General features: G+C 41.7%; 1 protein-coding gene across 2 annotated transcripts in view; it reads left to right on the plus strand.

Moving 5' to 3' along the window:
* The window catches only part of ASTN1 (astrotactin 1), a 260,478-nt gene that overhangs the window by 49,433 nt on the left and 185,503 nt on the right, over positions 1-25,542 (plus strand). The window lies entirely within an intron of this gene.

A 25,542-nucleotide genomic window follows, 5' to 3' on the forward strand; every position in this document is an offset into this window, starting at 1 on the left:
TGTTATATGTACAGTATATAGCATATATATAGTGGCACACAATTCTCCAAGATCCGTTCACATCCCCAAGCTGGACAAGCAGGGGCCAAGGTTACATTACAGGATCTGATTAGTTATAGTATCCAGTTCCGAACTGAGCTGAGCGATTTTATCTGCAAAGTGCTTAAAAAATTGTTCACAGCAGGCTTTTGAGTGGACCAGATCGATCCCAGACTGGGCCTAACACTCCAGCCCCCAGGAATCTGCCTCTCACACCTGTCCTTGTTCTCCCAATTTCCTCTGTCATGGATTGGGTTTCTGGGCATCCAGATGACCTAGTATGGAGAAGTTTGTATTTTAGCTTCATGTTCTTTATGGTAAGTGTAATCACACTTGATTCAGGGTTAAAAAGTCTGAATCAGAGTTAACAAAATAACTAGAGGATAATGTGGTTTATTGTATCTGGTAAAACAGTAAATGCTTCAATAGGTTTCCAGTACTTAGCTCCAATAATATAATGATATTCAACCTGAGTTATGTTAGAACATGGGTCGGTAACCTGCGGCCCGTGGGCCGCATCCGGCCCGCGGAGGCTTTCGGTTGGCCCGCGGCAGCAGCCCCGCCGCCAAAACCAGCTTTTTGCCTCTATGGGCGCCGCCATTTTTTCTCCTAAAATGGCGGCGAAGTCTCGCGAGCACCTTCGCCGCCATTTTGGAAGAAAAAATGGCGGCGCCCATAGCGGTGAAGTCTCGCGCAACCACAGGTTGTTCCGAGAACTTCACCGCTATGGGCAGCGGGCCTTTAAGAACCCCTGCCGCCCCAGGAGTCCCAAACGGGGCTCCGGAGGCAGCACGGGCCTTTAAGGGACCCCTGCCGCCGCTCCGCCCGCCGCTGAGTCCTCCAAAGGCCTCCGGCGACGGCAGGGGTCTCTGAGAGGGCCCCTCTGCACGCCCCTGGATTCCCGAGTCCTCCAAGAGGCCTCCGGCGACGGCAGGAGGTCTCTTAGGGGCCTGCTGCCATCCCTGGAGTCCTCAAAGAGGCCTCCGGCGGCAGGGGGTCTCTTAGAGGCCTGCTGCCGTCCCTGGAGTCCTCCAGTGCTGGCGGCTCCCACCAGCTTTTTTGCCAGCCTCTGACGGGGCCTGGGGCCCTATTAGGGGCCGGCAAAGAGGAGGAGGCCTCCAGCGCTGGCGGCCCCCACCGGCTTTTCTGCCGGCCTCTGACGGGGCCTGGGGCCCTGTCAGGGGCCGGCAAAGATGGGGAGGCCTGGCTCCTGGAGGGTGGAAGCTCCGCCCCCAGCACGTGGCCCCGCCCCTCGATGGTGGAAGCTCCGCCCCCGGCGCCCCAGTCGCCTGAGGGAAAGCAACCCGGCCCCTGGCTCAAAAAGGTTGCCTACCCCTGTGTTAGAACATGCCTTAAATCAGTTCAGGCAACCCATTACACATTCACTCACCACTGACATTCAACTGTCAGCTCTCAAATGACAAACCTGTCTCTCTTTCCCTCAGACACACACTCCTGCTTTTTATACTGTCTGATCCCCTGCAGCCCTCCTTCACAGTCTCTCTAAGCTGTGATTGTCTGCCTTGAAGCCAGGTGTACCTAGCACCTCTTTCACACACATCTCCTTGAGAAGTCATTGCTCTATTGAGGTCTCAAAATGTATCAATGAAGAGAAATGAGATCTAGCACCTTGACTTACACAGAATATTATAGAAAGAATTCCAAAACATTAGCTTTATTTCTATGCTTTCCACTGTTGTTGTTAACTGTCATTGAGTCAACCCAGACTCATGGCAAAGCTGTGGATGCAACATTTCCAAGCCTCCCTATCCTCCACTGCTCTGCTTAGGTCCTGTATATTTAGGCCTATGGTATGTGGCCCTTCCCTCTTTCTACTGTCTTCTACTTTCCCTAGCATTATTGGCTTTTCTAGCGAATCATGCCTCCTTGTTTTGTGGCCAAAGTCTGGCAACCTCAGTTTGGTCATCTTGGCGTCCAGGTAGAATTCAATCTTGATCTGTTCCAAGGACCCATTTGTTTGTCTTCTTGGCTGTCCATGGTATCCTTAACACTATTCTCCAGCACCACATCAAAAACGAATTGATTTTTTTCCTATTTGCCTTTTTAAATGGATTGGATAATTCTAACTTTAGTGCACTGTTGTAGGATGTTGTCTAGTTCTTTCATAGCTGTCCTTCCCATTCCTAGTCTTCTTATTTCTTGGCTGCAGTCTCTATTCTGATCATTATATACTTACCATATATGTTTCTATATAATAGATTTCATTTCATGACAACATACCTTAAAGATAACAGTAGCTCTTATGATAGCATACTTACGTCTCACTGTACCTTTGGGTTCTTCTCATCATACCCTTAAATACAAGGAGTTTCATAATTTTGTTCTCTGTTGACCAAGATTCATTTGATCACCCCTTGCTTTTGTATTTTTTCCATCTCTTGGGCTATATAGCAACTCAAAGGGACTGAATCCAATGCTTTCTTGCAGAACCTCTCAATAGACAAACAGGAGAAGTTGGAGTTATTTTTTAAAAAGCAAATGAATGCAGAACAGAACACATGGAAGTGAGATGGACAGTGAACAGATAGATTTATCCATTCCTATATAGAACCTGGTCACTGATTATACATATTCTAGATTAATTTAATCTAGAAGAGAAAGGATATAATGTTATACTCATGAGATATGTCTAAAGTGCCACCACCTTGCTGTTCCTTACCTTCTGCCTTTGTCCCTTGATGTGCTGAAGGCAGCAAGATAGCTGACAGCTGAAGCATCTGAAATCTGCGATTTTACACTCGCCATCTGCTGGGGAGACTCATTGCAATGACACAAGTCAGTTTCACTTTGTGGCTGATGTATGTCGGACCTCATTTTTATGGAGTGGGAATGAGGGACAGCCTGTAGCATATTGGAGAGGCTAATGTTTACATGGCAACAGCAGTAAGCAGAGACAAGTTCAGAGTTGTGGACAACAAAAGAAACAGGATGGTAGCTGGAAGGATATACTGTATACAGAAGTTTATTTGCAGAGGTCTTGTTTATCTAGTTTTTACTTCAGCTGGCTATCTTTTTTTGCAGAACAAAAGCCACAGATGAAGTGGAGAACAGGGGAAGCAATGCAATATTTCTTTTGTGGAAGAGAGCACTGAGCATTAGCACTGAGAAGTACATTTTTCTCCTCCTCATCTAAAAACTCGACCCACTAGAGCCGGATCCCCTAGATCTGTCTCTCTTTATTTGTTGATTTCTCTATAATAAACAAACACAGAACAAAATCAACATGCATCTGCTATTCCCTCACATCCATTCCACTTCAGGAAGCACAGAGGAATGGAGCAGAATTGTCTGCCCCTAATGCCTCAGAGCTTATGGTAGGTTTATTTGTTTGTCATCATCAACAATTTTATGTTGCACTTCACATACATTAAACAGCAGATTATTTAATACCCCAGATAAATTACCATACCAAATTATCATAGCTCTGTAAAGGAAGACTGTTATTATTTATCTCCCTGTATGACTGATTTGGGAAGCAAGAGCAAGGAATGGAAAGGAAATACCCGGCCTGGGACCATCAACTGAGTTTACAACTAACGTGGAAAGTTTGATTTTCTGCATCATATCTCAGTGTCTTACTTGATGCATATTTGAGAGCATGGTGCTTCTCAATCAAAACTGGTGTGAACAGTTTCATGAAAATTGTAATCAAAAATGAAAAGGGACAGTTTCCTTGGAGTGTTTCTGAAGGACCCTTGATCTTTGATTAGCAAGGATTGCTCATATGGCCAGAACTAGAAGCATTGCTTCATTGCCTCCCTAAGGGTGTTTTATGATTTATGTACCCATAGTGATTTCAGTGCATAGGTACAAATGATTGGCTAGATGACATTGTGACATCATTGTGTCTACTATGTAGACTTTGATTGTCTAGGATCACACAAGTAGGAAAGAAAAAGGAAATGGCATGTGGAGCAGATGCTGCAGCAAGATGCGTGTGTGAACAGGAGCTTGCAAATCTGTATGACAATAGAGTGGAACTTGTTAATGTTGAAATGTAACTTTTTGAAAGTACATTGGTACAGTTATATTTTTAATCAAGCCTCCAAATTATCAGTGAGTTGCTGTTATATTTGTTGTTGTTAGCTGCCTTTGAATTGACCTCGACTCATGGTGACCCTGTGAATGAGACATCTTCAAGCCCCCCTATCTTCTACCTCTTCTCAGGTCCTGTAGATTCAGGCCCATGGCCTCCCTGATTGAGTCAATCCATCTGGCATTTGGCTTTCCTCTCTTTCTACTAATCTCCACCTTTCCCAGAATCATTTTTCTAATGAGCCGTGCCTTCTCATGATTTGGCCAAAGTACAACATCCTCAATTTAATCATCTTGGCTTCCAGGGAGAGTTCAGTCTTAATTTGTTCTAGGATTCAATTGTTTGTTCTTTTGGCCATCCACAGTATCCTCAATACTTTTTCCTGGCACCACATCTCTAATGAATTAATTTTTTTTCTTATCTGTTTTCTTCACTGTCCAACTCTCACATGGTAATTGGGAATACGATGGGTTGGACGATTCTAACTTTAGTGTCCAGCTGTATATCTTTACACTTTAGAATTTTGTCTAGTTCTTTCATAGCTGCCCTTTCTACTCCTAATCTTCTTCTGATTTCTTGACTGCAGCCTGCATTCTGAACAAGATATGGGAAATCTTTAACTATTTTGATTTCCTAGGTTGAATTTATGTAAATCCTCTGTGGTCATTATTTTTGTTTTCTATGGCGGGTTACAAACCACCACTTGGGACGTCCTCAGGACGTCCGTTTAAAAAAGGGGCGTCTCTTCCAGATGCCCCTATTCCTGTTACGGACTCTGTCCGTAACAAATAGCGGCAGCCATTCCACACGGCCGCTGCTATCTTGACGTAACGGACGCTGTGCTTCCGTACGTCACGTGGCGCTAATGACGTTGCGAGTGCGCCATTGGCGCCTCGCAGCGTCATGAGCGCACCGGCAGAAGAAGCTCCATTTTGGAGCGTCTTTTTTGCTCCGTAAGGGAGCCGTGTGGTTTGGCTGCAGCGGCTCTCTCACGGAGCAAACAGCAGCACCGGGAGACCGCCGCAAAGTGGCGGTTTGTAACACCTCTTTATGTTTAACATTTGACCTTTCTTCTTTGACTTTCATAAGTGATTGTTCCAAATCTGTGATGCTTTCCACTAGCAGTATGGTGGCATCTGCATATCTTAGATTGCTGATATTCCTTCCTCCTGTTATCACTCCCCACCTTGTGTGTCCAAAGCTGCTCTACGTACAATATTTTCTGTATACATATTGAGCACATAGAGTGATAAAATGCAGCCTTGCCTGATCCCTTTGTCAACTGGGAACCATTCTTCTTCTCAGTATTCTGTTTTTACAGTACCCTCTTGTCCTAAGTACAGATTCTTCATCAGGACTATCAGATGTAGTAGTACTCTGATTTCTTTAAAAGCATTTCATAGATTTTCATGTTCTATGCAGTCAGAGGCCTTGCTATATTCTATAAAGCACATGCTGATTTTTTTCTGGACTTCTTTGGCTTGCTCCATTATCCGTTGTATGTTTGTGATGTGGTCTCTAGTGCCTCTTCCTTTCCAGAACCCTGACAGAACATCTGGAAATTCTCTCTCCAGATATAACCGGAACATAATTTTGTTTGTTTGGGAAATTAATGCTATGGTTATAATTGCTGCAGCCTTTTGTGTCTCCTTTTTTGTGTGGATGGGGATGTATATTGATCATTTCCAATCTATTGGCCACTGTTTTGTTTTCCATATTTTTTGGCATATTTTGGTTAATACTGGAATTAATTCTCTTTGTGTTGTTTGAAGCAGTTCAATTGGGATGTCATTTGTTTCTGGTGATTTATTTTTTCCAGTTTCTCTGAGTGCCACTTCCACTTCACTTTCAAAAATTTGGGGTTTATCTTCATATGATTCTTCATTCCATGTGTCATTCTTTTATTCTGTCTCTTTTATATTGCTCTTCTGTGTATTGCTTGCATCATCTTTTTATTTCATCTTAATCCTTTAGTATGATCCTTTTCTGATTGTAGAGCATGCCCACCCATAGTTTGAATTTCCCTTTGAGTTCATGGATCTTGTGGAAGAGGTCTCTCATTCTTCCTTTTGTTCTTGTCTTTTGTTTATTATAGTAATTCACTTTGTCCTTATGCATTGGTCACTGAACAGCAGCTGTGTTCATGGTTCTAATTTTGTTCCCATCTCCCTTTTCTTTTGCTTTTTGTGTCTCCTTTACTGCTTGAAGTATTTCTTCTGTTATCCATTGCTTCTTCTCTTTCTTTTTGACCACAGGTAGTGTCTTCTTACATTCACCCTTAACTTTGTCCCTATCTTCTGTACATAGATAGCACTTCTGCTGCCTAGTCAATTATGTTTAATAAAGCAAATCTGTTTGTAAATTCTGTTGTATTCACAATTTTAAAATAATGCTACCATTCCTATTTCTCAAAAGTAATTAAAATAGACACTTTTACTTACTTAAACGGAGGAAAAAACATGAATGTTACAGGCTGCTAGCCTGTGGTGCAAATACACTTTCCTTCCATCCACCTTGTTCTTGCTTCAGTACTTACAGTAGTGCATGAGGCAGCAGCATGAGGTGTTGGTGTGGGGCACAGCATAAGCCTGACCTACATGATTTCCTCCTCCAGTATTTATAGAGTTCATTTCCTCTGTAATGGTTAAGATAACTGAGGACATACAATTATCTTGCAAAATGAGGCAGTTATTCCTTTTAAAGTTGCATTGGTAATATAACTTAATAATGCCTTTGTTTTTGGGGAGAGGAAGTCTTCACAGTGAACTAATTCTTTGTAACTCATGACTTTGAAGCCCTGGAAAAATCGACCACAAAAAGGTACCATTAAAGACTTTGGAGGAGCTGAGTCCTCCCATATGAATCCTTTGAAAATGGCGTTTGGGTCAAGTCAAAAGACAGAGAGGACTGAAGATACCTGTATAACCCCATCTCCAGATACCTTACATCTCATGTGAAGGAGAATTTGTGACTTGCACAGGAGATTAAAATTCTACCAGGGTTACGGCCAGAGTGAATACTAACTATTAGATGAGTTGGTCTTATAATTTTTTCTCTTTGTTCTATCCTCTCCAAATTTTACATTTTAAATGAAACTGAACAGCTGTAAGCCAGGGATAGGAGGCTATGCTGGACAGGACTGCTATGGTTTGAAATATAACACTTTCATGATGGGGGTGCTTTGATTGTGAGTTCCTGCATGGTGGGGGGGAGGGTTGGACTGGATGGTCCTTGTGGTCTCTTCCAGCTCTATGATTCATTATTCTAACCCCTCTGTAAAGAGTAGTTTTGTTGCTGTTACCTTAAAGATCTAGCTTGCAAGTCCCAATGAAAGCAGCCTGAATGTTGATCTTGGCGAGGTTCTGGAGGCAGGTGAGATGGCTTCTCCCCTGCCCTATTCTTATCAAGACCTATCCTTAGCTATGCTCTTGACAGCCATGTATATCATTATATAACATTATTACCAGAGAGTGGATTTTTGAAGTGACCAGCAGCTGAGAAGCTTGGAACAGGACCTTCACTTAGTTAAAAGTAAAAAATATCAAAAAGCGGAAAGAACTCCCAGTTGTTTTGTTTAATAGCATGAATGCTATCACACACAACACTCACTATTCATCCCCCTTCTGAACATTTTCCTCTTTCCATTCATCATAACCTGTCCTCCCCCCCCCAAAACAACAACAACAACAACCAAATGAAGCAGAAAAGGTTTCTTTATGGCACATTAGCACAGCTTTAGAAACAACAAATGCACACACATTTGGTGCTGCCTGTTTAACATATTGCTGTGGAATTCAGTTCACATATCCCCCAACCTCCAATCCCTTCTGTTGTTTTTAATAAATAATTTCCACTACCATCTTACTTAGTTTCTTCTAGCAGTTTGCATGAAAGTATTTCTGTAGTTCTATGAAAGTTGCACAGGTGTGTCCAAAAAACTCTGGAGAGTTCTGAACTCTCCTTGCCTACCTTGGGAAAAAAGATACAGTCCTGGCCAGGTGCACAGGAGTGGGAAGGGAGGGTGGAGAGTTCCTTTTGGCAGCTGCTGTTTGTACTATTTACATACTCTTGTTTCATCCCTTTTTGAAGCTTCATTAACTCCCTTCACAAAGGCTGGGGGAGCTGCAAACATAAGGTAGCATTTGTCATAGCACTTCAACAATCTTGGCAGCTTTGTGGTCCAACATCTTGGTAATCAGGTGATAAAGTAAATGCAAACACCATTTTGCAGTTCAGTTTGAACTTGTGATTTGAGGGTAGAAGGATAATGCTTCAAATCTGTGGTAAAATCCCATGGGAAATAATGATCTGCAACTCTCTTTGAACCTGCGCCAATGCAAAGGAATGAAGAAGAGGCTATTTGGGAAGAGAGAACAGCCTTATCACAACTGTACTAATTGCCTGACGCATAAGCAATACCTTGACAAATTATGAAATGGTATTTACTAGTTTGTTCCACAAAAGTAAATATGCAGAGAGATAACATCGATATAAATATAGCCATAAAGACATGGATGACAAGACTGGACTACAGCAGGTGAGTAGGTGTGTATAGGAAGAGGTAGTCATAGAATCGTAGAATTGCAAGAGACCTCAAGGACCATCCAGTCCAACTCCATCTGCCATGCAGGAAAACATAATTGAAGCACCTCCAGCAGATGGTCATCCAGCTTCTGTTTAAAACTCTTAAGCTATGAAGGCTGCAGGCCACATGTGATATGAATGGCTAAAGGCAATATCTTCAGTTTGACCAGGAGGTGAAAAGTTAGGCACCCAACCAGTGCAAAGCAGGTGCCCACACAGAGGGCCTGAACAGACAGGTCAAAATAAAGCTGCTTCAACTCACTTTGGAGGTATGCTGTTTAAATGACACATGCATCTTAAGAGGCCAGAAGCTGCGCTAAAGCTGTGCTCCAGTTCTTAGGACTGGAGGGTGGCTTTGGCGCAGCTTCCAGCCTCTTAGGACGCATGCATCATTTAAACAGCATACCTCCAAAGTGACCCGAAGCAGCTTTATTTTGGGCTGTCTGTTTGGGCCTAGAGTTTTTCAAAGAAAGGTTGTCTCAAAGCTCCCTGTGGAGAAAAAAAGAGTGCAACACATTTGCATAATTTCAATATAACAAGTGTTTTAACCACTTTAAATTAGTGATTTTTTTTAAAATGTTGGTATTATGCATTATTTTAGCTGTATTTCCTTTTAAGATTTCGCATTTGACTCCTTAGGTCCCATGTTGGGAGAAAGTGGGATGTAAAATAGATACGTGGCTTTGCAGGGAAAGTGGCACGTGTCATAGAAGTTTCTTGCACTAGGTTGTCTATGGATGCAAAAATCAATGGAGAAAGAAAGAGCAAACAAATAATTCCTCCTTAATTTTTTCAGTTTTATTAAGTAAGATCATGTCTATTCTATCTTTTCTAAATTGGACTAATGTCAGTCTGCTACAACAACATGACAGAGTCATTTGGAACCCTGGAAAGTAACTCATTTATTATTGCATGCACTTTCATTACAATTCACTTCTTTACATGCATGGAATATATCTCATAGATGTAGATTTATATACATACATGATTGGCTGAGTGGGATATTGACTGTAAAATAAAATAAATAAACATTTTATTTCTATCCTGCTTTTTGCCAGGCAGTCAAAGTGGCATACAACAGGTTAAAATACATCCATATATACATAATACCCCCTTAAAACAAGATTAAACAATGTAAGATTAAAAACTACACATTAAAACTGACTAAGCTAAATAAAAATGATCGTGGACAGAGTTTACTGAATGGGAAGTCTTATTTGTGGCCGAGCATTTTATTCTGGGAAGGCTTGCCAGAAGAGATGACTTAATGACTGTGAAGTTATGGTGGAATTAGATATAGAGAACACTGGCCATTTACAAACCTGTTGGTTACAATGATGTGCCTCTGAACTGCTTCCACTTGTAAAACAATGCAAAATCCTGTTTTGAAAAGAGTGTCTGCATTGTCTTCTGTGCTGGAACCAAAGAAAGTCCTGTGCACCTAGAATTCTGTGTAACCACATCATTGGTAGGTTTAATTCCAAGTTTCCCACGCTTGAGGCTTCTGAATGCCGTAGCACATAACAGTCCAAATATTAGGCACCTGGTGATCTAATTGGGAAAATGTAACATTCCCACATGCCTCAGACTTAACAGCCTTGGGATAGATAAGCATGTTTCCGCACCTTTTTTTATATAAGCTATGGTTTACATCATAAAGCTCAACACTCTCATCACATATATATCACCATCTATAAATGCATATAAAATAACACAATCAAAAGCTATAATTTATTACAATATATATATATGTGTGTGCATGTGTGTGTGTCCGTCCCCATCACTCTCCCACCAAAACCTTTAGGTTTTTTCAGGTCTAGCAATAAAATTCCCCCCACGCATACCAAAGCCTGACTTGCAAGGCCTCCCTTTCAGGATTGCATTCTGAAGCCTTTATAGCACAATTATAAGCACATTAACCCTTGATGGACAGACTCTCATGTTTCAGCCATCAAAGTAAAACAACCTAGCCCATCATCCCTATTATTTCACCATATGTATCCACTCATGTTTTGCAGTCCATAATCTCATCTCCAACTCAAATCAAATTTATGGCACAGAGCATCATTTATATGCGAATCTGACATCATTCCTAGTCTAGTATTTGTAATTTCCCTGTAAGTGCTTATTATGACTGCAGACCAAATCCAGTACATTCTCTCACTGTATCTCCTTCCTAATAATAGCAATAAACAGTCACAAAGATAAACAACCACCTCATTGTGTGTTGTATGCCTTCAGGTCATTTTGACTTATAGTAACGTATTGTGTTTTGTTTGTTTTTGGCAATATTTGAATTTCCCTTGCTGTCTTCTTTCTGTCTAAGGCTGTAGCAGCTTTTGGCCTCCAAGAGCCCAGTGTGACTCTCCTGCTGTTCTAACCACTGAGCAATCCAACTGTGTGGGGCAACTATGTTCCCAAAGGCAACAACCTCTATATGTATGGCTCTCTTCCCCTCTGATTAAACTACGTATTAAAATCAGAATGGTCCTCTCCTACCCAGAGGAGAAAAAGGACCAATGTGGCTCAATAACTGTCTCTTTCAACAGAGACCATGAACTTATTGAAATCTGCCCTTATGGATGGACTATTTTCCAATCTTTGAGCCATGCTCTCACTCCTGGGGAAGGGGATTAAGTTCTAAAACCCCACTGAAAAGAGGACTGACACTTCCCTTAAATGCTCCCATGAAGTTTCTGCACTATCCACTTCTTCCACTTCAGGTTGACCTCTTTGGGTTTTTACCAAGGTGATGATCATATCTGTGGCCCATACAAGGCTATGACCATCCATATATTCCAATATTTGGACAATGTACTTTTAAGATGCCACACTCTGATAGGTGCCTTTCAGGCTCTCAGTACCACACAAATTGGCCTCCACATTCTGGGTATGTGGTCAAAATAAAAAACAAAAAAACACCTTGTTCCAACCCAATTTTGATACATATAGGGGCACTTGTACATACAAACAAAGGTTGCATCGCTCCAGCCACAGAGCAAATAGCAAAGATCAGGGAGGAGTCCCTCCTACTTGCGAAGATGAAGGCAACTGATTTGATTTCTCTCTCTCACCTTCTAGGCTTCATGGTCTCCTGCATTCCACTCTTACTTCTTTCAATAGGTCCTATACCCCTTTCAGTGTCACATAACAAATAAATTTTGGTATGTGGATATCAGGGAGGATACCAGGAGGGTCAGATTGCCCCTTTGCTAGTCAACAAACTCTCTCAACCCCTGAAAGGAAGTTCTACTGCAGGACCCTCCGAGGGAAGTCCTTACCACAGATGGTAGCCTTTTGGGTGGCGGTGGGCATTCCATGGACCACTGAGTTGGCTACTCAGTGGCTTTGCAATAGGTCAGAACTCTCCCACAGCATCAGTTGGCTAGGGTTGCAGGCCATCAAACTAGCACTCTTCCATTTTCAGCAGTCTCTCAAGGGGACATGCATCCTTGTCTGAACATACAACAAAATGGCCATTTCTTATCTGACTAGGCAAGGTGGTCTTCACTCTAGGAAGCTCACAATTTGCTTTCCTGGGCAGAGAAGAACCATATCAGCCCAACACATCCAGGGCTCTCTGACATGGAAGCAGACTTTCACAGCAGGCACATGCTGGATCTGGCAGAATTGGGTCTTAGAAATGACCACTTTCCACTGAATACAGTTGCATTTCAGTCATCTGCAAGTCAATCTGTTTGCCTCAAATATAAACCAGAATCTCCCCAAGTACTTCACCAGGTTTCATTCCCTTAAGGCAGATGTCAGATTGCCCCCCAAATGAGTTGGCCCCCAGGTCCCTGTATACCTTTCCCCCAGTATCTCTAATCTCCAGATTACTGAGGAAAATCTATCAAGAAAGAGCATCTGAAGCTTTTATAGCCCCTCATAGGCCTTGCACAAATTGGTTTTTCCATCTACTACCCTTGTCGACCTGTGACACTCTTCTTCTTCAGATCAAGCCAAGTCTTCTCAGCCAAGGTCTCATTCTATACGCAGATCCAGATTGGCTGCACCTAGCTGCCTAGTGTTCTGCCTTTTACAAGTGTGTCCAGTAATGGCTGCAGGACTCTGGGAGTTATATTCCAAAATAATAACTTTTCCAAGCCATGATGCCATAATTCAGTCACTCCACTAAACCAGCTCTTGAGTACATGCCCATTCCCTGAGATCTGGTCTTGATAAAACAATTAGCGTTATAATACAGGGAGGGAACATATCAACAGAGAGAAGATATCATGTGAAGAAATTAAATTAAGCAGAAGTCATTAAGCAATAGTGTCCCAGAAAATCTTATTTAAATTATTGAAATAATTTATCAACATAAAAGATGGTGTTTGGTTTTTTGTTTTTTTTAAATGTGTATGCAACAGATATAGTGGGTACCTTTTCCAAATTGACTTTGAGGTTACAATACAAACAGCACAATCAAACAACATAATATGGCCCAATAAAAAACGTCTCAGTGGTTAATAACATTAAGGAGAAATTATTGATGATTTCTCACTGGGAGATAATTTTCTTTGTCCTTTTGGGAGAGAAAAGAAAATGAAAACCATGTCTTATGGGTCTCTGTAATAATCAAGGCAAAGGTACATTTCCTCAGTTTGTGTCTTCAGTTTTTACCCAGCAGACAGTTGGAGGGGGAAAATGATATTAACTCTACCGAGAGAGAGAGAGAAAGAAAGAGAGAGAGAGAGAGAGAGAGTATTGATTTATCCAGGCAGGTAAAATTTATGCTTATTTTCAGAAATTCCATTTCTCTCTTAGGGAGGGTTGATCTCCTAAGAATGCAGTTTTCTCGCACCTTTTAGGCGGCCAAAAGGTTTTCATTGTCTTGAAGGAAGCAATTGCTGATGCAGGTACTGAAAATTGATCTTGCCACCCAAAGGAGACACATGGATGATTTTGCCTTTGTTTTATGCATAGTAGCTGTGTTGTGGGTATGCTTTTGCTTATAAAAACTGACCCTGTATCTCACTGTGTTTGGTCAGCATCCAAGGGGTACCATTGAGCTTCATAGGGCAGTGGTTATAGGCTTGTAGAAAGTGTCTTGCTGGGTCTCCAAGACAATATTGTTATAGAGCAGGAAATTCATTTTTTTTTCTCCCTTGCTTCCAGGAACAGATGGTGCTCTGTGAAGCTGAGCATGCTTTCTCCTGCTAAGCAGAAGGAGTATGGAGCAGTTAAGTTGAAGTTATGCAGCTGAGTCACTTGGAGCAGGGATATTACTGGAGTTTAATTGTGACTCATAAGAAAAAGAGACTCTTTCACTGGTATTCACAAAACAAAGCTATTAGTAAACTTTTGTTTTAAACTACAAGCTACATGTTTGTTGTTTTTGAGTCAGTCTTAGTTCTTAGGAAAGCATAATTAGACAAAGGCACATTTTTGTAACTCTGCTAATTTAAAGCTAGACCTTAACAGGCTTGGATTTGACTTTTTTTATATTTAAATATTTCCCCCCCTACCAAAGGCATGCGGTTGCTCAAGTGGTTAAGACGCTAACTCTGTTGATTGCAAGACCAGCAGGTTGGCAGTTTGAGGCCCGGGTGCCACATGATGGGGTGAGCGCCTGTCACTAACCCTTCTTAACCTCTTCTCATTTCCACTTTGCTTCTTGCCTCTGCAAAGCTAAGACCATCTGTGTTTCCACAACCCCTTGCTTACCCACTGCTTTCATCTTACCTACCTGTCCAGTCTTCGTGGCTTTCATTTATGAACTATGGTTTTGCTCTGTGTCTTGGCCTGGATTCCTTGTGGTGTCTTATGTGGCATGCAGCCCTTTTGCTGCATCATTGTAAAAGTTTATGAAAGTGTCAGCTACCAAGAATGCCTGTTCATACACCTCTGTTGTTCACAGTTCAAATCCTTCATGCTGATGTAGAATGTTACTGACCATTGTAGAAGCATTCATTGTTGCAGTCAGTTGCATGCTGTAAATACTGAATTCTCCTTCTGTACCCCAAACATCTTGGTGATGACACTTTGGCCTTGGCTAGGCTGTATCACTTCATTATTACACAGAATCTCAGAGCTGGAAGGATCCCAGAAGCCATTTAGTCCAACCTCCTGCCATACAGGAATACACAACTACAGCACTCTTGAAAGAGGACCATCTCACCTCTGTTTAAAGACCTCTAGTGAAAGAGAGGTCATCACTCTGTGAGGAAGTCCATTCCACTGTTAAACAGCTCTGTGCATAGCTGAATGCTTTTCATCACAACAGTTCTTTATTATTATTATTATTATTATAGAAAAAAAATCTTCTCCCAGTGACAAAAAAAACATGCTAGGATGATGGTTGAGCTTCAGTCCTTGCATTTAAATGCCAGATTTGGAAGTGTAGGACTTCTTTTTATATGGAAGGAAGACTCAAACATGTAATCTCTCACCTATAGTATGAAGTGGTACAGCACATTACAGGGAAACAGTGAAGGTGTAATAATAATAATAATAATAATAATAATAATAATAATAATAGATTTTATTTTTATCCCGCTTTTCCATGATGATCAAAGCGGCATACAGATTAAAATTTCAACATAAAAATACATACAATAATAATAATATGTTCTTGGTGATTTTATGCACACCGTGCTTTTCTTTTTCCATGATATAAAAATCCCATGATATTGTTAGTTCAGTAGGCAGCGGTCATCTCAATGGATGAATGGATAATCTCTAAACATTTTGATGGATAAAATAGATGAAGCATCACTGAGGCAAACTAATTCTTTTAAATTGCAGTGGCAAAAATAAGGAAGTGCTTTGCTTTTCCTCAGTGAACAGGATGAAACTTAGAAGTGTTTCTTTTGTCTTTAGCTAGTTTGTGCTCTAGTTTTTTAAAATTGTTTAACCAGAAAAGCTTGGAGTAGACTTTCCAATCTCAGATGACAAAGACATTAATATGTGTGTGTGTATCTTATACCTGTAACCCCTATCACAAGTTGCATTAAAAAATTATATGGGTACATTTCTTATATTTCTTATGTTACATACACTATGAAATTTATACTAGAGATATTATTGCATAAGTTAAGCACTCAGTGTTGACTCTCTTCTTTCAGCTTTTAAAGATGATGTGCCTTGTATGAATGTTGTTTAAGTTCCACTTGCATTCTGCAGTCGTAGGCTACTAGAAATCTCCCCCAGCTCATTCAAATGAAAGACAATGAAATGTTCCCATAGTGAAGGTTTGGGCACTTTGAATACAGTGTTTTTTAAAAATCCTAGTGGGCATGTCTGCAGTTTAGCATAAAGTTGAAGTGTCAGTAGGAAGCATTTATACATTGTTAATATCCAGCAAAGACCTTATGCTGAAGTGATACTAATGTCAGTGCTCTATGCCTAGGTGGGAAAATTGTTGTGAGAACAGACACCCCTGTCCTCAGTCATTGCTTTGCAAATAATATGTTCTGCCTTTGTATGCAGATCACAGCCAAGTAGCATTTATATCCGACTATAAGTCGATCTCATGTATAAGTTGAGGGTAAGTTTTGGGACCAAAGTTATGGATTTTGGTATGACTCATGGATAAGTTGAGGGTAAAACTTTGAGGCTCCTCAGGTCCATGGTGGCTCTTCAGCATTTCCCCAGCAGTGGTTTCTCTGCCACAGTGAGGAAGCACCAAAGAGCCCTAGTTGCAGCCATGTTTTTCTTGAAGTGGGGTTAAACAGTCACAGGCGCCCTCTGTCCCTTCAGTCCCACCAAGAAACCCACTTTTACAGTAGACTCTCCCTGGAATGGAAGCTCTTTACTGCTGGTCCATCCACTGTTGTCTGCATCGACTGGCTTGTCTTCTCACAGAGAGTGAGGAGGAGGCAGGGGTGAAGAATCAGTTGGGGGAGAGCCAAATGTAAAAGCAGCTAAGGCAGGAAAGGAGAGAAAGTGTGTGTGTGTGTGTGCGCGTTTGCGTGCGCGCATGCACACATTCATGATACTTTAGAGAAAGTGGGGAGGAAGGTGTGTGTGTGTGTGTTTGTGACTGGATCAGCTCCCAAAGTAATAAAAATGGCCCTGCAGTCTCTCTGCTTCCAGCAGCCCATTCCCAGACAAGGAGGGAAAGTAGGGAGGTGTGTGTGTGTGTGTGTTTGTCACTGAATGAGCTGCCATCGTAGGCATTACCATATTGACCCATATATAAGTTGAACCAGGATTTGGGGGTCAATTTTGGGCATAGATTTCTTGACTTATAAACAAGTGTATACTGTATGTTAAGGTTTCATGTCTTCCTGGGGATCCAGTAGTTGATTCTTTGCACATTATGCTTTTCTTTGGCAGTTTCGTGGTACAAAAATGCAAAAGTATGAATACAAAGGGATTATTTTTAGATAGGAGATGAGAGAGAGGCAGGTTGCTGTTTACAACATTGGGATGTGGTCTAGGAAGTGTGAGAGGATGCAGTCTTGGGGAGGAGGAAAAACAGTCTGTAACTGACTGTTGGGGACGGTGCTCATCTGCATTACTAAGTCAAAGAGCCAGCATTGTCTGAAGACTGCTCTGGTGGTCATTGACTGCACCGAACGCTGTTACCTTCCCACCGAAGTAGTACCTACTTATCTACTTGCATTTGCAAGTTTTCGAACTGCTAGGTTGGCAGAAGCAGGGACTAGTGGCAGGAGCTCACACCATCATGCAGCACTCGGACCTCAAACTGCCAACCTTCCAATCATCAGATTTGGTGTCTTGACCACCACAACATGTAACTTTCTTTCTTTCTTTCTTTGTTGGCCATGGCTGTTCTTCATTTGCCTGGCACTGGCTACAGCTTTGGCTGCAGTGTTTCCATCCTTGGAAGTGGTAAACTGAAGTGGTAAGATCAGATAAGGGCGTAAGAAATCTAGTGAGAACAGAAAGTCTGATAAAAGAACAGAGAGGTTTGTAGTAAAAGCCGATTAACCATTAGCAGCACAAAGTTCTGGAAATGGGAGAGGTGTGACCCTGGAGATAAAGGGGAGACTTTTTGGAAGGAGAAGAAAGTGCTAGTTGATTGTAAGAACAAAGAGCCAACTTTAGAATTTTGAAACAGCAAATCAGAAGAGAATGGGAAGGAAACAGTAAGGTGCGATATATGGGATGAAAATGAGACAGAGAGAGCAGGAGGGTAGTGGTTTTGTAATTAATCATGGCAGAAAGGAATGCAAGCATTTGATTTACACAAAGTTCTTCACCTGGTGCTGTTTGTATGTATTTCCTTCATGCAAAATATTTCTGAAATTGGCTGAGACAGAATCACTTTCTCATTCTTTATTTTTTAAAAAAATAATGCTGTGCTTTTTGCTTTGCTGGTCAAAGAACTGTGTTAAGAAAAAAAAAGTAGAACAAAACTGCAAAATCCCCTTTGGAAAGAAAGAAAGAAAGAAAGGCTTTTTAGCACACACAGACACACACCAAGATTAGATTTAGATTTTTTTTAAGGATGAACAAATTTAAGCAGATAATCCAGTCAGATAACCAATTTGCAACCTGCTCACCCCATGTCTTAGAACTTCAGCATTGATCTTGAAAAAATGTCCCTTCTGAATTTTATCTGCTCATGTTTCAAAGCTTGGCTCTCTCAAAGGAAAAGCTGGACTGAACCCAATTCTGCTCAAGTCTCTAGAAATGGATGTTAGTGGGAGCTAGAATGAGTTTTAAAAAATGTCAATTGAAGTTGGTGGGAATGTTTCCGCCAACATTAACAAGCACTGGAAGCAATCACAAGAGACTGCTCCTTTTTAACAAGCAGATAAAAATGTGACCCATTTTGTGGGTTTCGTAAGGGACTAAATTAAAATACAGGCAACACCTAAGGCCAAATTTAAAATATACCTATGGAAATCATTCAGATAAATAAAAATATTGTTTCCATATATTTACATATGTATATCCCTATGTCCTATTAGTTATTCTTGGAATTACTGTATATCAGCTTGAATGTAGAGCAGTGGGAACAAAACTGACAAGCCTGTTTTTGAGATGGAAAGCACAGTTGTTCAATCTGATAATTTCATAAACAGTTAAGATTGTTTGGATTGTTGGATATAGAAGATTTTGATGTTTATTTGTTTAGTGGCTTAGCAAGGAAGTTTGATGAAGGAAAAATTGTCTGGTGGGCACTTGTGCACATGTGTAACTGGTGTCTACATACCAGATTTTAGACAGAACGTTTACTAGACACTGTACTGTAAACAAATGTTTGTAATCATGTGGCTAGAAACTTTTCAATATGGGAAAGTGATTCTACAAAGTGTGCCGAATATGTTGGATATGGGCACATCCTGTGGTTTTCTCAGCAATAATCCAGCAGTAGCTGCTGTACTTCAGACACATCATGAGATGATACGACAAATTGGAAAAAAAATAATGCTAGGAAAGCTGGAGGAAAGTAGAAAGAGAGGAAGCAGAGGGAGGAAACACAATATGGAAAGATCTGATTGAACTCTTGGAGAAAAAAGCATCGGGGGTAGGGGGTGGGGTAGGAAGCATTCCAAATGGTGATGCTGGGGGACAGCTGCTCTTCCAAGAGAGAGCTGACATCTGGTGTTCCTCAGAGCGCCATCCTGTCCACCACACTGTTTAACATTTACATGAAGCTGCTGGGAGAGATCATCTGTAGACATGGGGCATGGTGTTATCAGTATGCTGATGACACCTAGATATATTTCTCAATGCCTTCGACTGCTGCAGTAACTATGGATGGCATCTCTCCTCTGAATGCTTGCCTCAAGTTGGTAATGTGCTGGATGAGGGAAAACAAACTCAAGTTGAATCCCGAGAAGACAGAGGTACTTGCGATAAGAACCTCAGGTCTGGGGAAGGAAATTTGCCATCCTGTCCTGGACAGGGTCACACTCCCCCTAAAGGACAAAGTTCGCAGTTTGGGAGTACTCCTGGATCCATCTCTACAGTTGTCATCTCAGGTAGCTGCAATGGCCAGGAGTGCTTGGTACCAACTTCGGTTGATTCGCCAACTGCGTCCTTACCTGGACCGAAAGGACCTTGAACCAGTGGTACCTGCTCTGGTAATTTCTCATCTTGATTTCTGCAATGCGCTGTACATGGGGCTACCCTTGTACCAAGTTTGGAAGCTTCAATTAATTCAAAAAATGGCAGCCAGGTTGGTCACCGGCTCTTCAAAGTTTGGCCATATAACACCAATTTTAAAAGATCTTCACTAGCTGCCAATTTACTTCTGGGTGCAATACAAGGTGTTGGTTATTACCTTTAAAGCCCTAGATGGCTTGGGCCCAAGTTACCTATGGGAACGCCTCTCCCTACATAATCCGTCCCACACTCTCAGAACATCAGGGAAGAATTTGCTGGAATTAAAAACAACTAGATTAGCCTCAAATTCCCAAAGAGCTTTCACTACAGTCGCTCCTAGATTGTGGAACAGTCTCCCGGAAGAGATCCATCTTACTACTTCCTTGGAGACCTTTAAGAGGGCAGTTAAGACATACCTCTTCCAGCGAGCATACCCACCTGACCTTGTATAAAACACACGGATCCACCTCTTTGATTAGGATTGGAATATCTTTATTCCATTGTTGCCTTTTGATACTTTGTTTTTAATTATTAAGTGCTTATTTATTTTATTGCTGTGCTTCGTATCTGTATTTTTATACTAGATTGTAATCCTGCCTCGATCCACCTGGGAGAGGCGGGAAAATATAAATAAAATTATCATCATCATCCTTGGGAAGGTGGTTGGCAAGAGATGAATTCACTACTCCCCTTTCTTCCATCTCTTCTTCATTATAAAGGAGTGTAGGCCATTGATGCCTCGTTACACTCTGCTGTAGCATAAGGTGTATGCTACAAAGTTCTGTTCAGCTGTAAATTGCCTGAATGGTTTTGGAGTTGGAAAGTTGGAGTGCGGCAGAATTAGATCGGTTTATGCAAGCACACACTTTCATTGAGCAGTAATGACTTCTGTTGTTAAAGGCGTTTAATCTGCCAAGCACAGAGTCCTCATAAGCTTTCATTACTTAGGCTTGATTCAGAGGAAGGTTTCCTGAGATGGGTGGTTTAATATGGCAGAGTGTGTTACAGAGTCTCAGCTCTGGCCATGTGAAAGGGTAAAGAAGGATTTTGAGGAGATCTGAATCACAAAAACCTTCTCTTTGAAAAGGGGGGGACTGTGGAAAGGCTTGAGAGAACACAAGCTCTTTGTTAGATTCTACTATAAAGAGTACAGTGCTGGGAAAGTTCTTTTTTTTAAAAAAAAGCTTAGTACCCGTTACTTCCTCCAGTGCTTCAAAGGCAATTTGTTGCCATACTTACTGCAGTGTTGGGAAAGCAACTTGTCCTTTAGTCATTGCATTGGTTGTTGTCTTTTTGTTACTTTAAAAAACCTTTAGGAATGAGAATAGGATAAGACATGTAAAACTACTGTGAGAAACGCGCGTTAATGTTGAATATAATAGAAAATGTTTTAGTTCTACAGTGGTACCCCGGGATACGAATTGATCGCGTTACGAAATTTCCGGGATACGAAAAAGTTAGATTGGAAAAAACTGTTCCGGGATACGAAGGTTTTTTCGGGTTACGAATTTTTTTTCGGCGCGAAATTCAAACGCGTGGCTTGCCAGCGCTAACGGAAAGCCCTTTTCGGCTTGCGAAATGCATCGGGTTACGAACAGCGCGGCGGAACGAATTAATTTCGTAACCCGAGGGAGCACTGTACTTGTTATTTTATCTTTGAAAAGTGAATTCATTGCACCCTCATTACCAGAAAAACTAAGTTGTTCCAGTTAGTTGTGTTACTTGAGTCTCATCACTTTCAAGCTCTGGAATAGTATACTTAGGGCTCATTCCCACTTACATTTAAACCGGTTTGGGATTCGCCTTTGCTCCGTGTTGGTAAAGCGATTCCAAAAGGTACGTAGTTCTCACTATGAAAGCGGATCTTTTCTGGCACGATTGTCGTCCCCATTATTTTGCGCTGCTTCAAAATGAATGTCAATCATTGGTGCGTCATCAGTGACATAAGTGGCAGCCCAGGCTCTGGGTGGGGAGAGGGCGCTGGCAGGCACTGGGCCTCTTGGCTGGCCATCGCTCAGGAGGTGCTTCCCGCTCTTCCCCGTTCCCAGCCCAGCTTGGGAACTATATATATTAAATAAATTGATTGACAAATTGATTCATTGGTTTTGCAACTACTTGCCTTTGCAAAATCAATGAATCGAATCTGCACTCATAGGTCGCGCCCAAGCACAAAGGCAGCATGGGGGGGGGGGGGTGGGATTGTGGATCTACCAAAAAATGAGGAGGGATGGTAAACACCCCTCTGCCGTTAGTCCCTCCCTTCCAGAATAATGTGATTCAGATCCATCGTTCCCACTTGTTGAATACACTGCAGAATAGATTCTTTCCAAAAGAACCACCAAAGTACTAGAGTCAGGAAAGGGCATGTTTTTTGCATTTGCCTTGCTTCATCGTGATTGAAACTGATCACACTAGGATCAGAACCTGTTTCAAATGGGAATGATGGTCATATAAACCGATCAGCAATTTGCTTTAAATCATAGTGGGAATGAACCTTTTGTTAGGCTTGACATCTTGGGAAAACATGAATCTGGGAACTGTGTATTAAGTTTAGCTCTATTCACTTATTATTATCACTGTGTGAGGAGGAGAGCAGCTAGCCCCCCATCCCCCATTTCATTGCCCTCCTATGTTTGGAATTTGATGACCCTGAAGCAGAGAGCCTCTTCTGTCAGTGGACACTCTCTACTTGCCTCAGAACCCTGATTTGTCCAGATCACATGCATGGATAGCAGGAGACTCTTGCTTCAGATTCATTGCCTTCACATGGAGAGGGCAAGGGATGTGATGATGGGGAGCAGAGATCAAGGTGCTCCTTGTCTCATATGTTGATACAATATGTGAAATTAAATAGTGAAGAAGACTAGTATAATTTGCAGCATGGTATAATAATTTGAGCATAGAACTGCAAATCTGGAGACCAGGTTTGAAACCCTGCTCTACCATGGAACCCCATTGGGTGACCTTGGGCAAGTCACATTCTCTCAGCTTTAGATGAAGGTAGAAAAGTTGTCAGTTTAACCTTACTTAATGGCTTTGGCGAGCATTGATTTGCCTCACACATCTAAGGTTATGCAGTGGTCATTGCTGCTTCCAGGGTCTCTCAAGCATAAGCAGTGAGTCTTAGGTCAAGGTGTGACCTAGTGACTGAAATCTGGGTCAGGCTTGTAAATAGCCCTTTGCCCAATTGCCTGTGGCAAGTAAGGAACCATTCATAAATTGGAGACGTCCTTTTTCATGACTAGTGTAGCAGGCCCATTAGTCATTTTTTGTGGGTCAGTTTTGCAAGCCTTAAATAAAAATATCAGTTTACCTTGAAGCCAATAACCTTTTAGTGTTATGAAAGTGGGAGAAATATTTATCTTCATTTATCCTATTCTTACGTTCTGAAGGGAACAAAATGACATTCATAAAGCCCCACCTTCCAAGGCTACTTGCTCCAGAAGCCTCCCTCTGCAGCTGCCACGAAGGATTGTCTCAGTATTGGGGCATCAGTTGCCCCATTGCCTCTTGTGATACAGTGGGGCACTGACGGATGACAAGGCACAGAGAAGTTAACCAACTAGGAAGGAAGGCAAAGGAGGATGAAAACTTAGGCAATTTAGAAAGACAAGTCACCATGTCAGTGACTTGGTGATAGTTTGGAAAGCAGGAAAGAAAAAGACTAAGGATGAGAGGAAGAAAGAAAGCAAGTTTAGGTGGAGGAGAAAAAAACATGGACAAAAGAAATATCAGCAAAAATGACCAGGGACCAAGGAGAAGGTGGAGACTTAGGGCCTCTCCAAGTGGGAGGAAAAATCTTTGGAGTCATCCCCCGCCCATCTAGAGCCTTCCTAATTCCTCTGTTCTTGTACAAACTGACTTTATTTTGAAGATTCACATTATGTTTTCTTCATCCTGAAATATTTGCTTGCAAGGCTCTGGTACTGTATTACCAAAGATTTTTCATTCTCAGTCATCAGGTCACTTTAAATTAACCCAGTAGTGTCTAAAATGAAATATATTTATACTTGTTTATGTATTTCTGTTGAATCGGCAGCAGTGAAGATGGCTGCCACCAAGTAAACACAGTATTGTTTCCAAAACACAGGTTTGACAGAGTTCAAGTGAGGGAAAAGGGAATGTTAGTACTAAAGCAAATAGATCCTACTGTTTATCTAGTGAAATACTACTAAAGTACTTAACACTTTGACTGTAATACCTGAATAATAATATAAAAGGTGAAGTGGGTATTGGTGAAAATCAATTTCTGAAATGTTGCCTTGATCCTGAATGTGACACGTAATCAGAAGGAGGGGAAGGAAAAGGAGAAGGACACAAGGGAGGGAAGGAAGAAGGGAAATCCAGGATACATCAAAGAAGAGACTGGATGCAAACACATGGATTTGTTGATATGTGCCTTCAAGTCATTTCTGACTCTAAGGTGAACGTATCATGGCAGAATTTGTTCAGAGAGGGTCTGTCCTTGCCTTACTTTGGGGCTGAGAGAGTGTGACTTGCCTAAGGTCTGTCCTTGCCTTCCTTTGGGGCTGAGAGAGTGCGACTTGCCTAAGGTCACTCTGCATTTCCATGGCTGAGCGGTGATTTGGACCCTGGTTTCCTAGTCCAGCACTCGATCCACTATACACTCATCCCTCCATATTTGCGGCTTTGATATTTGCAGCTTTGATTATTCACGGATTTGATTAATATGTTCTGTCTAGGAATATCTACGTCCTCCAGTGCAACTCTGTGGTCAACTTTAACTAAAGGTTGCACTGAAAGACCTAGAGATTCCTAGAGAGAATATTCCACTAGGCATTTGTAGCTCCTCCAGTGCAGTTCTATGGTCAGTGTCTGTCAGATGTTGACTACAGTGTTGCACTGGAAGACCTAGAGATTCCTAGAGGTGTGTCCTCTCAGGTAAAAACATGGTGTTTTTGTGAGTTGTGGTTTTCCCAATAATCATGGGGGTCTTGTGCCCCTAACCTTAGCGAATATGGAGGGACAAGTGTACTCGGTTTTTTGTTTTTTTGCTTCGTTAGTTAAAACACTTGTTGGAACACTAGTTATCACTTGCTTTCTGCCTTTCTCTGAATTGTGTAATGCAGTTCTCAGCTGGGGGGTGGGGAGCATGCATGAGTAAAGTTTGCCTACCTTAGGATAAAATGCATATTTTGTGAGGGGAAGATGTTGAAAAGTAAGTCAGTTCTAGAAACGTCTGCAGATTGCTGTGGAACAAATGAAGAAATCATGAATGAAAATACACAAAACTGCCGTTGCCTGAAAACTGGCTGTTCCACTGTGATCTGTGTGAATGTGTGTTGGATACTGAATCCACAAGAGTGGATTTGCTCTTTTCATGAGGCAAATCAACATCAGTGTTTCACTTCATATGGGTACTATTATTATCATGTTAGACTTCTGTGTCTCATTTTGCCTGATGAAGTTCTTTAAACAGTCTAATGCAGACCTGTGTCACTGTTGTGCGGTGTAAGTTGTCTTCCTTGTACAACCCCCCCCTCCACACACACACACACACACAGAAAGCCAATGATTATGACCCCAAACTTGTTGTTGGTTCAGGGCACTTGTGCATATGTGATTTTCACATTAGAAGTTGAAACCTATAAATATTAAGGGCATGCTTAACTGTAATCGTTGAGGAAATACATCTGTCATCTTTTTCTGCCAATTCCTTGAAGTCCCTGGCACATCTTGCTGCTGAGAGACTGATTGCCATGAATGCAGAAGGAGCCGGCTCAGTGAAGGTGAAACGGATTTCTCCCAGTGCTTTGCTTTCCACAGGCGAATGACCTCCTGCTGCTGCAGAGCCTGTTGGAAGGAGCCTGTTT

This window comes from Sceloporus undulatus, chromosome 4 (genome assembly GCF_019175285.1).
Source record: "Sceloporus undulatus isolate JIND9_A2432 ecotype Alabama chromosome 4, SceUnd_v1.1, whole genome shotgun sequence".
Lineage (NCBI taxonomy): Eukaryota > Metazoa > Chordata > Lepidosauria > Squamata > Phrynosomatidae > Sceloporus > Sceloporus undulatus.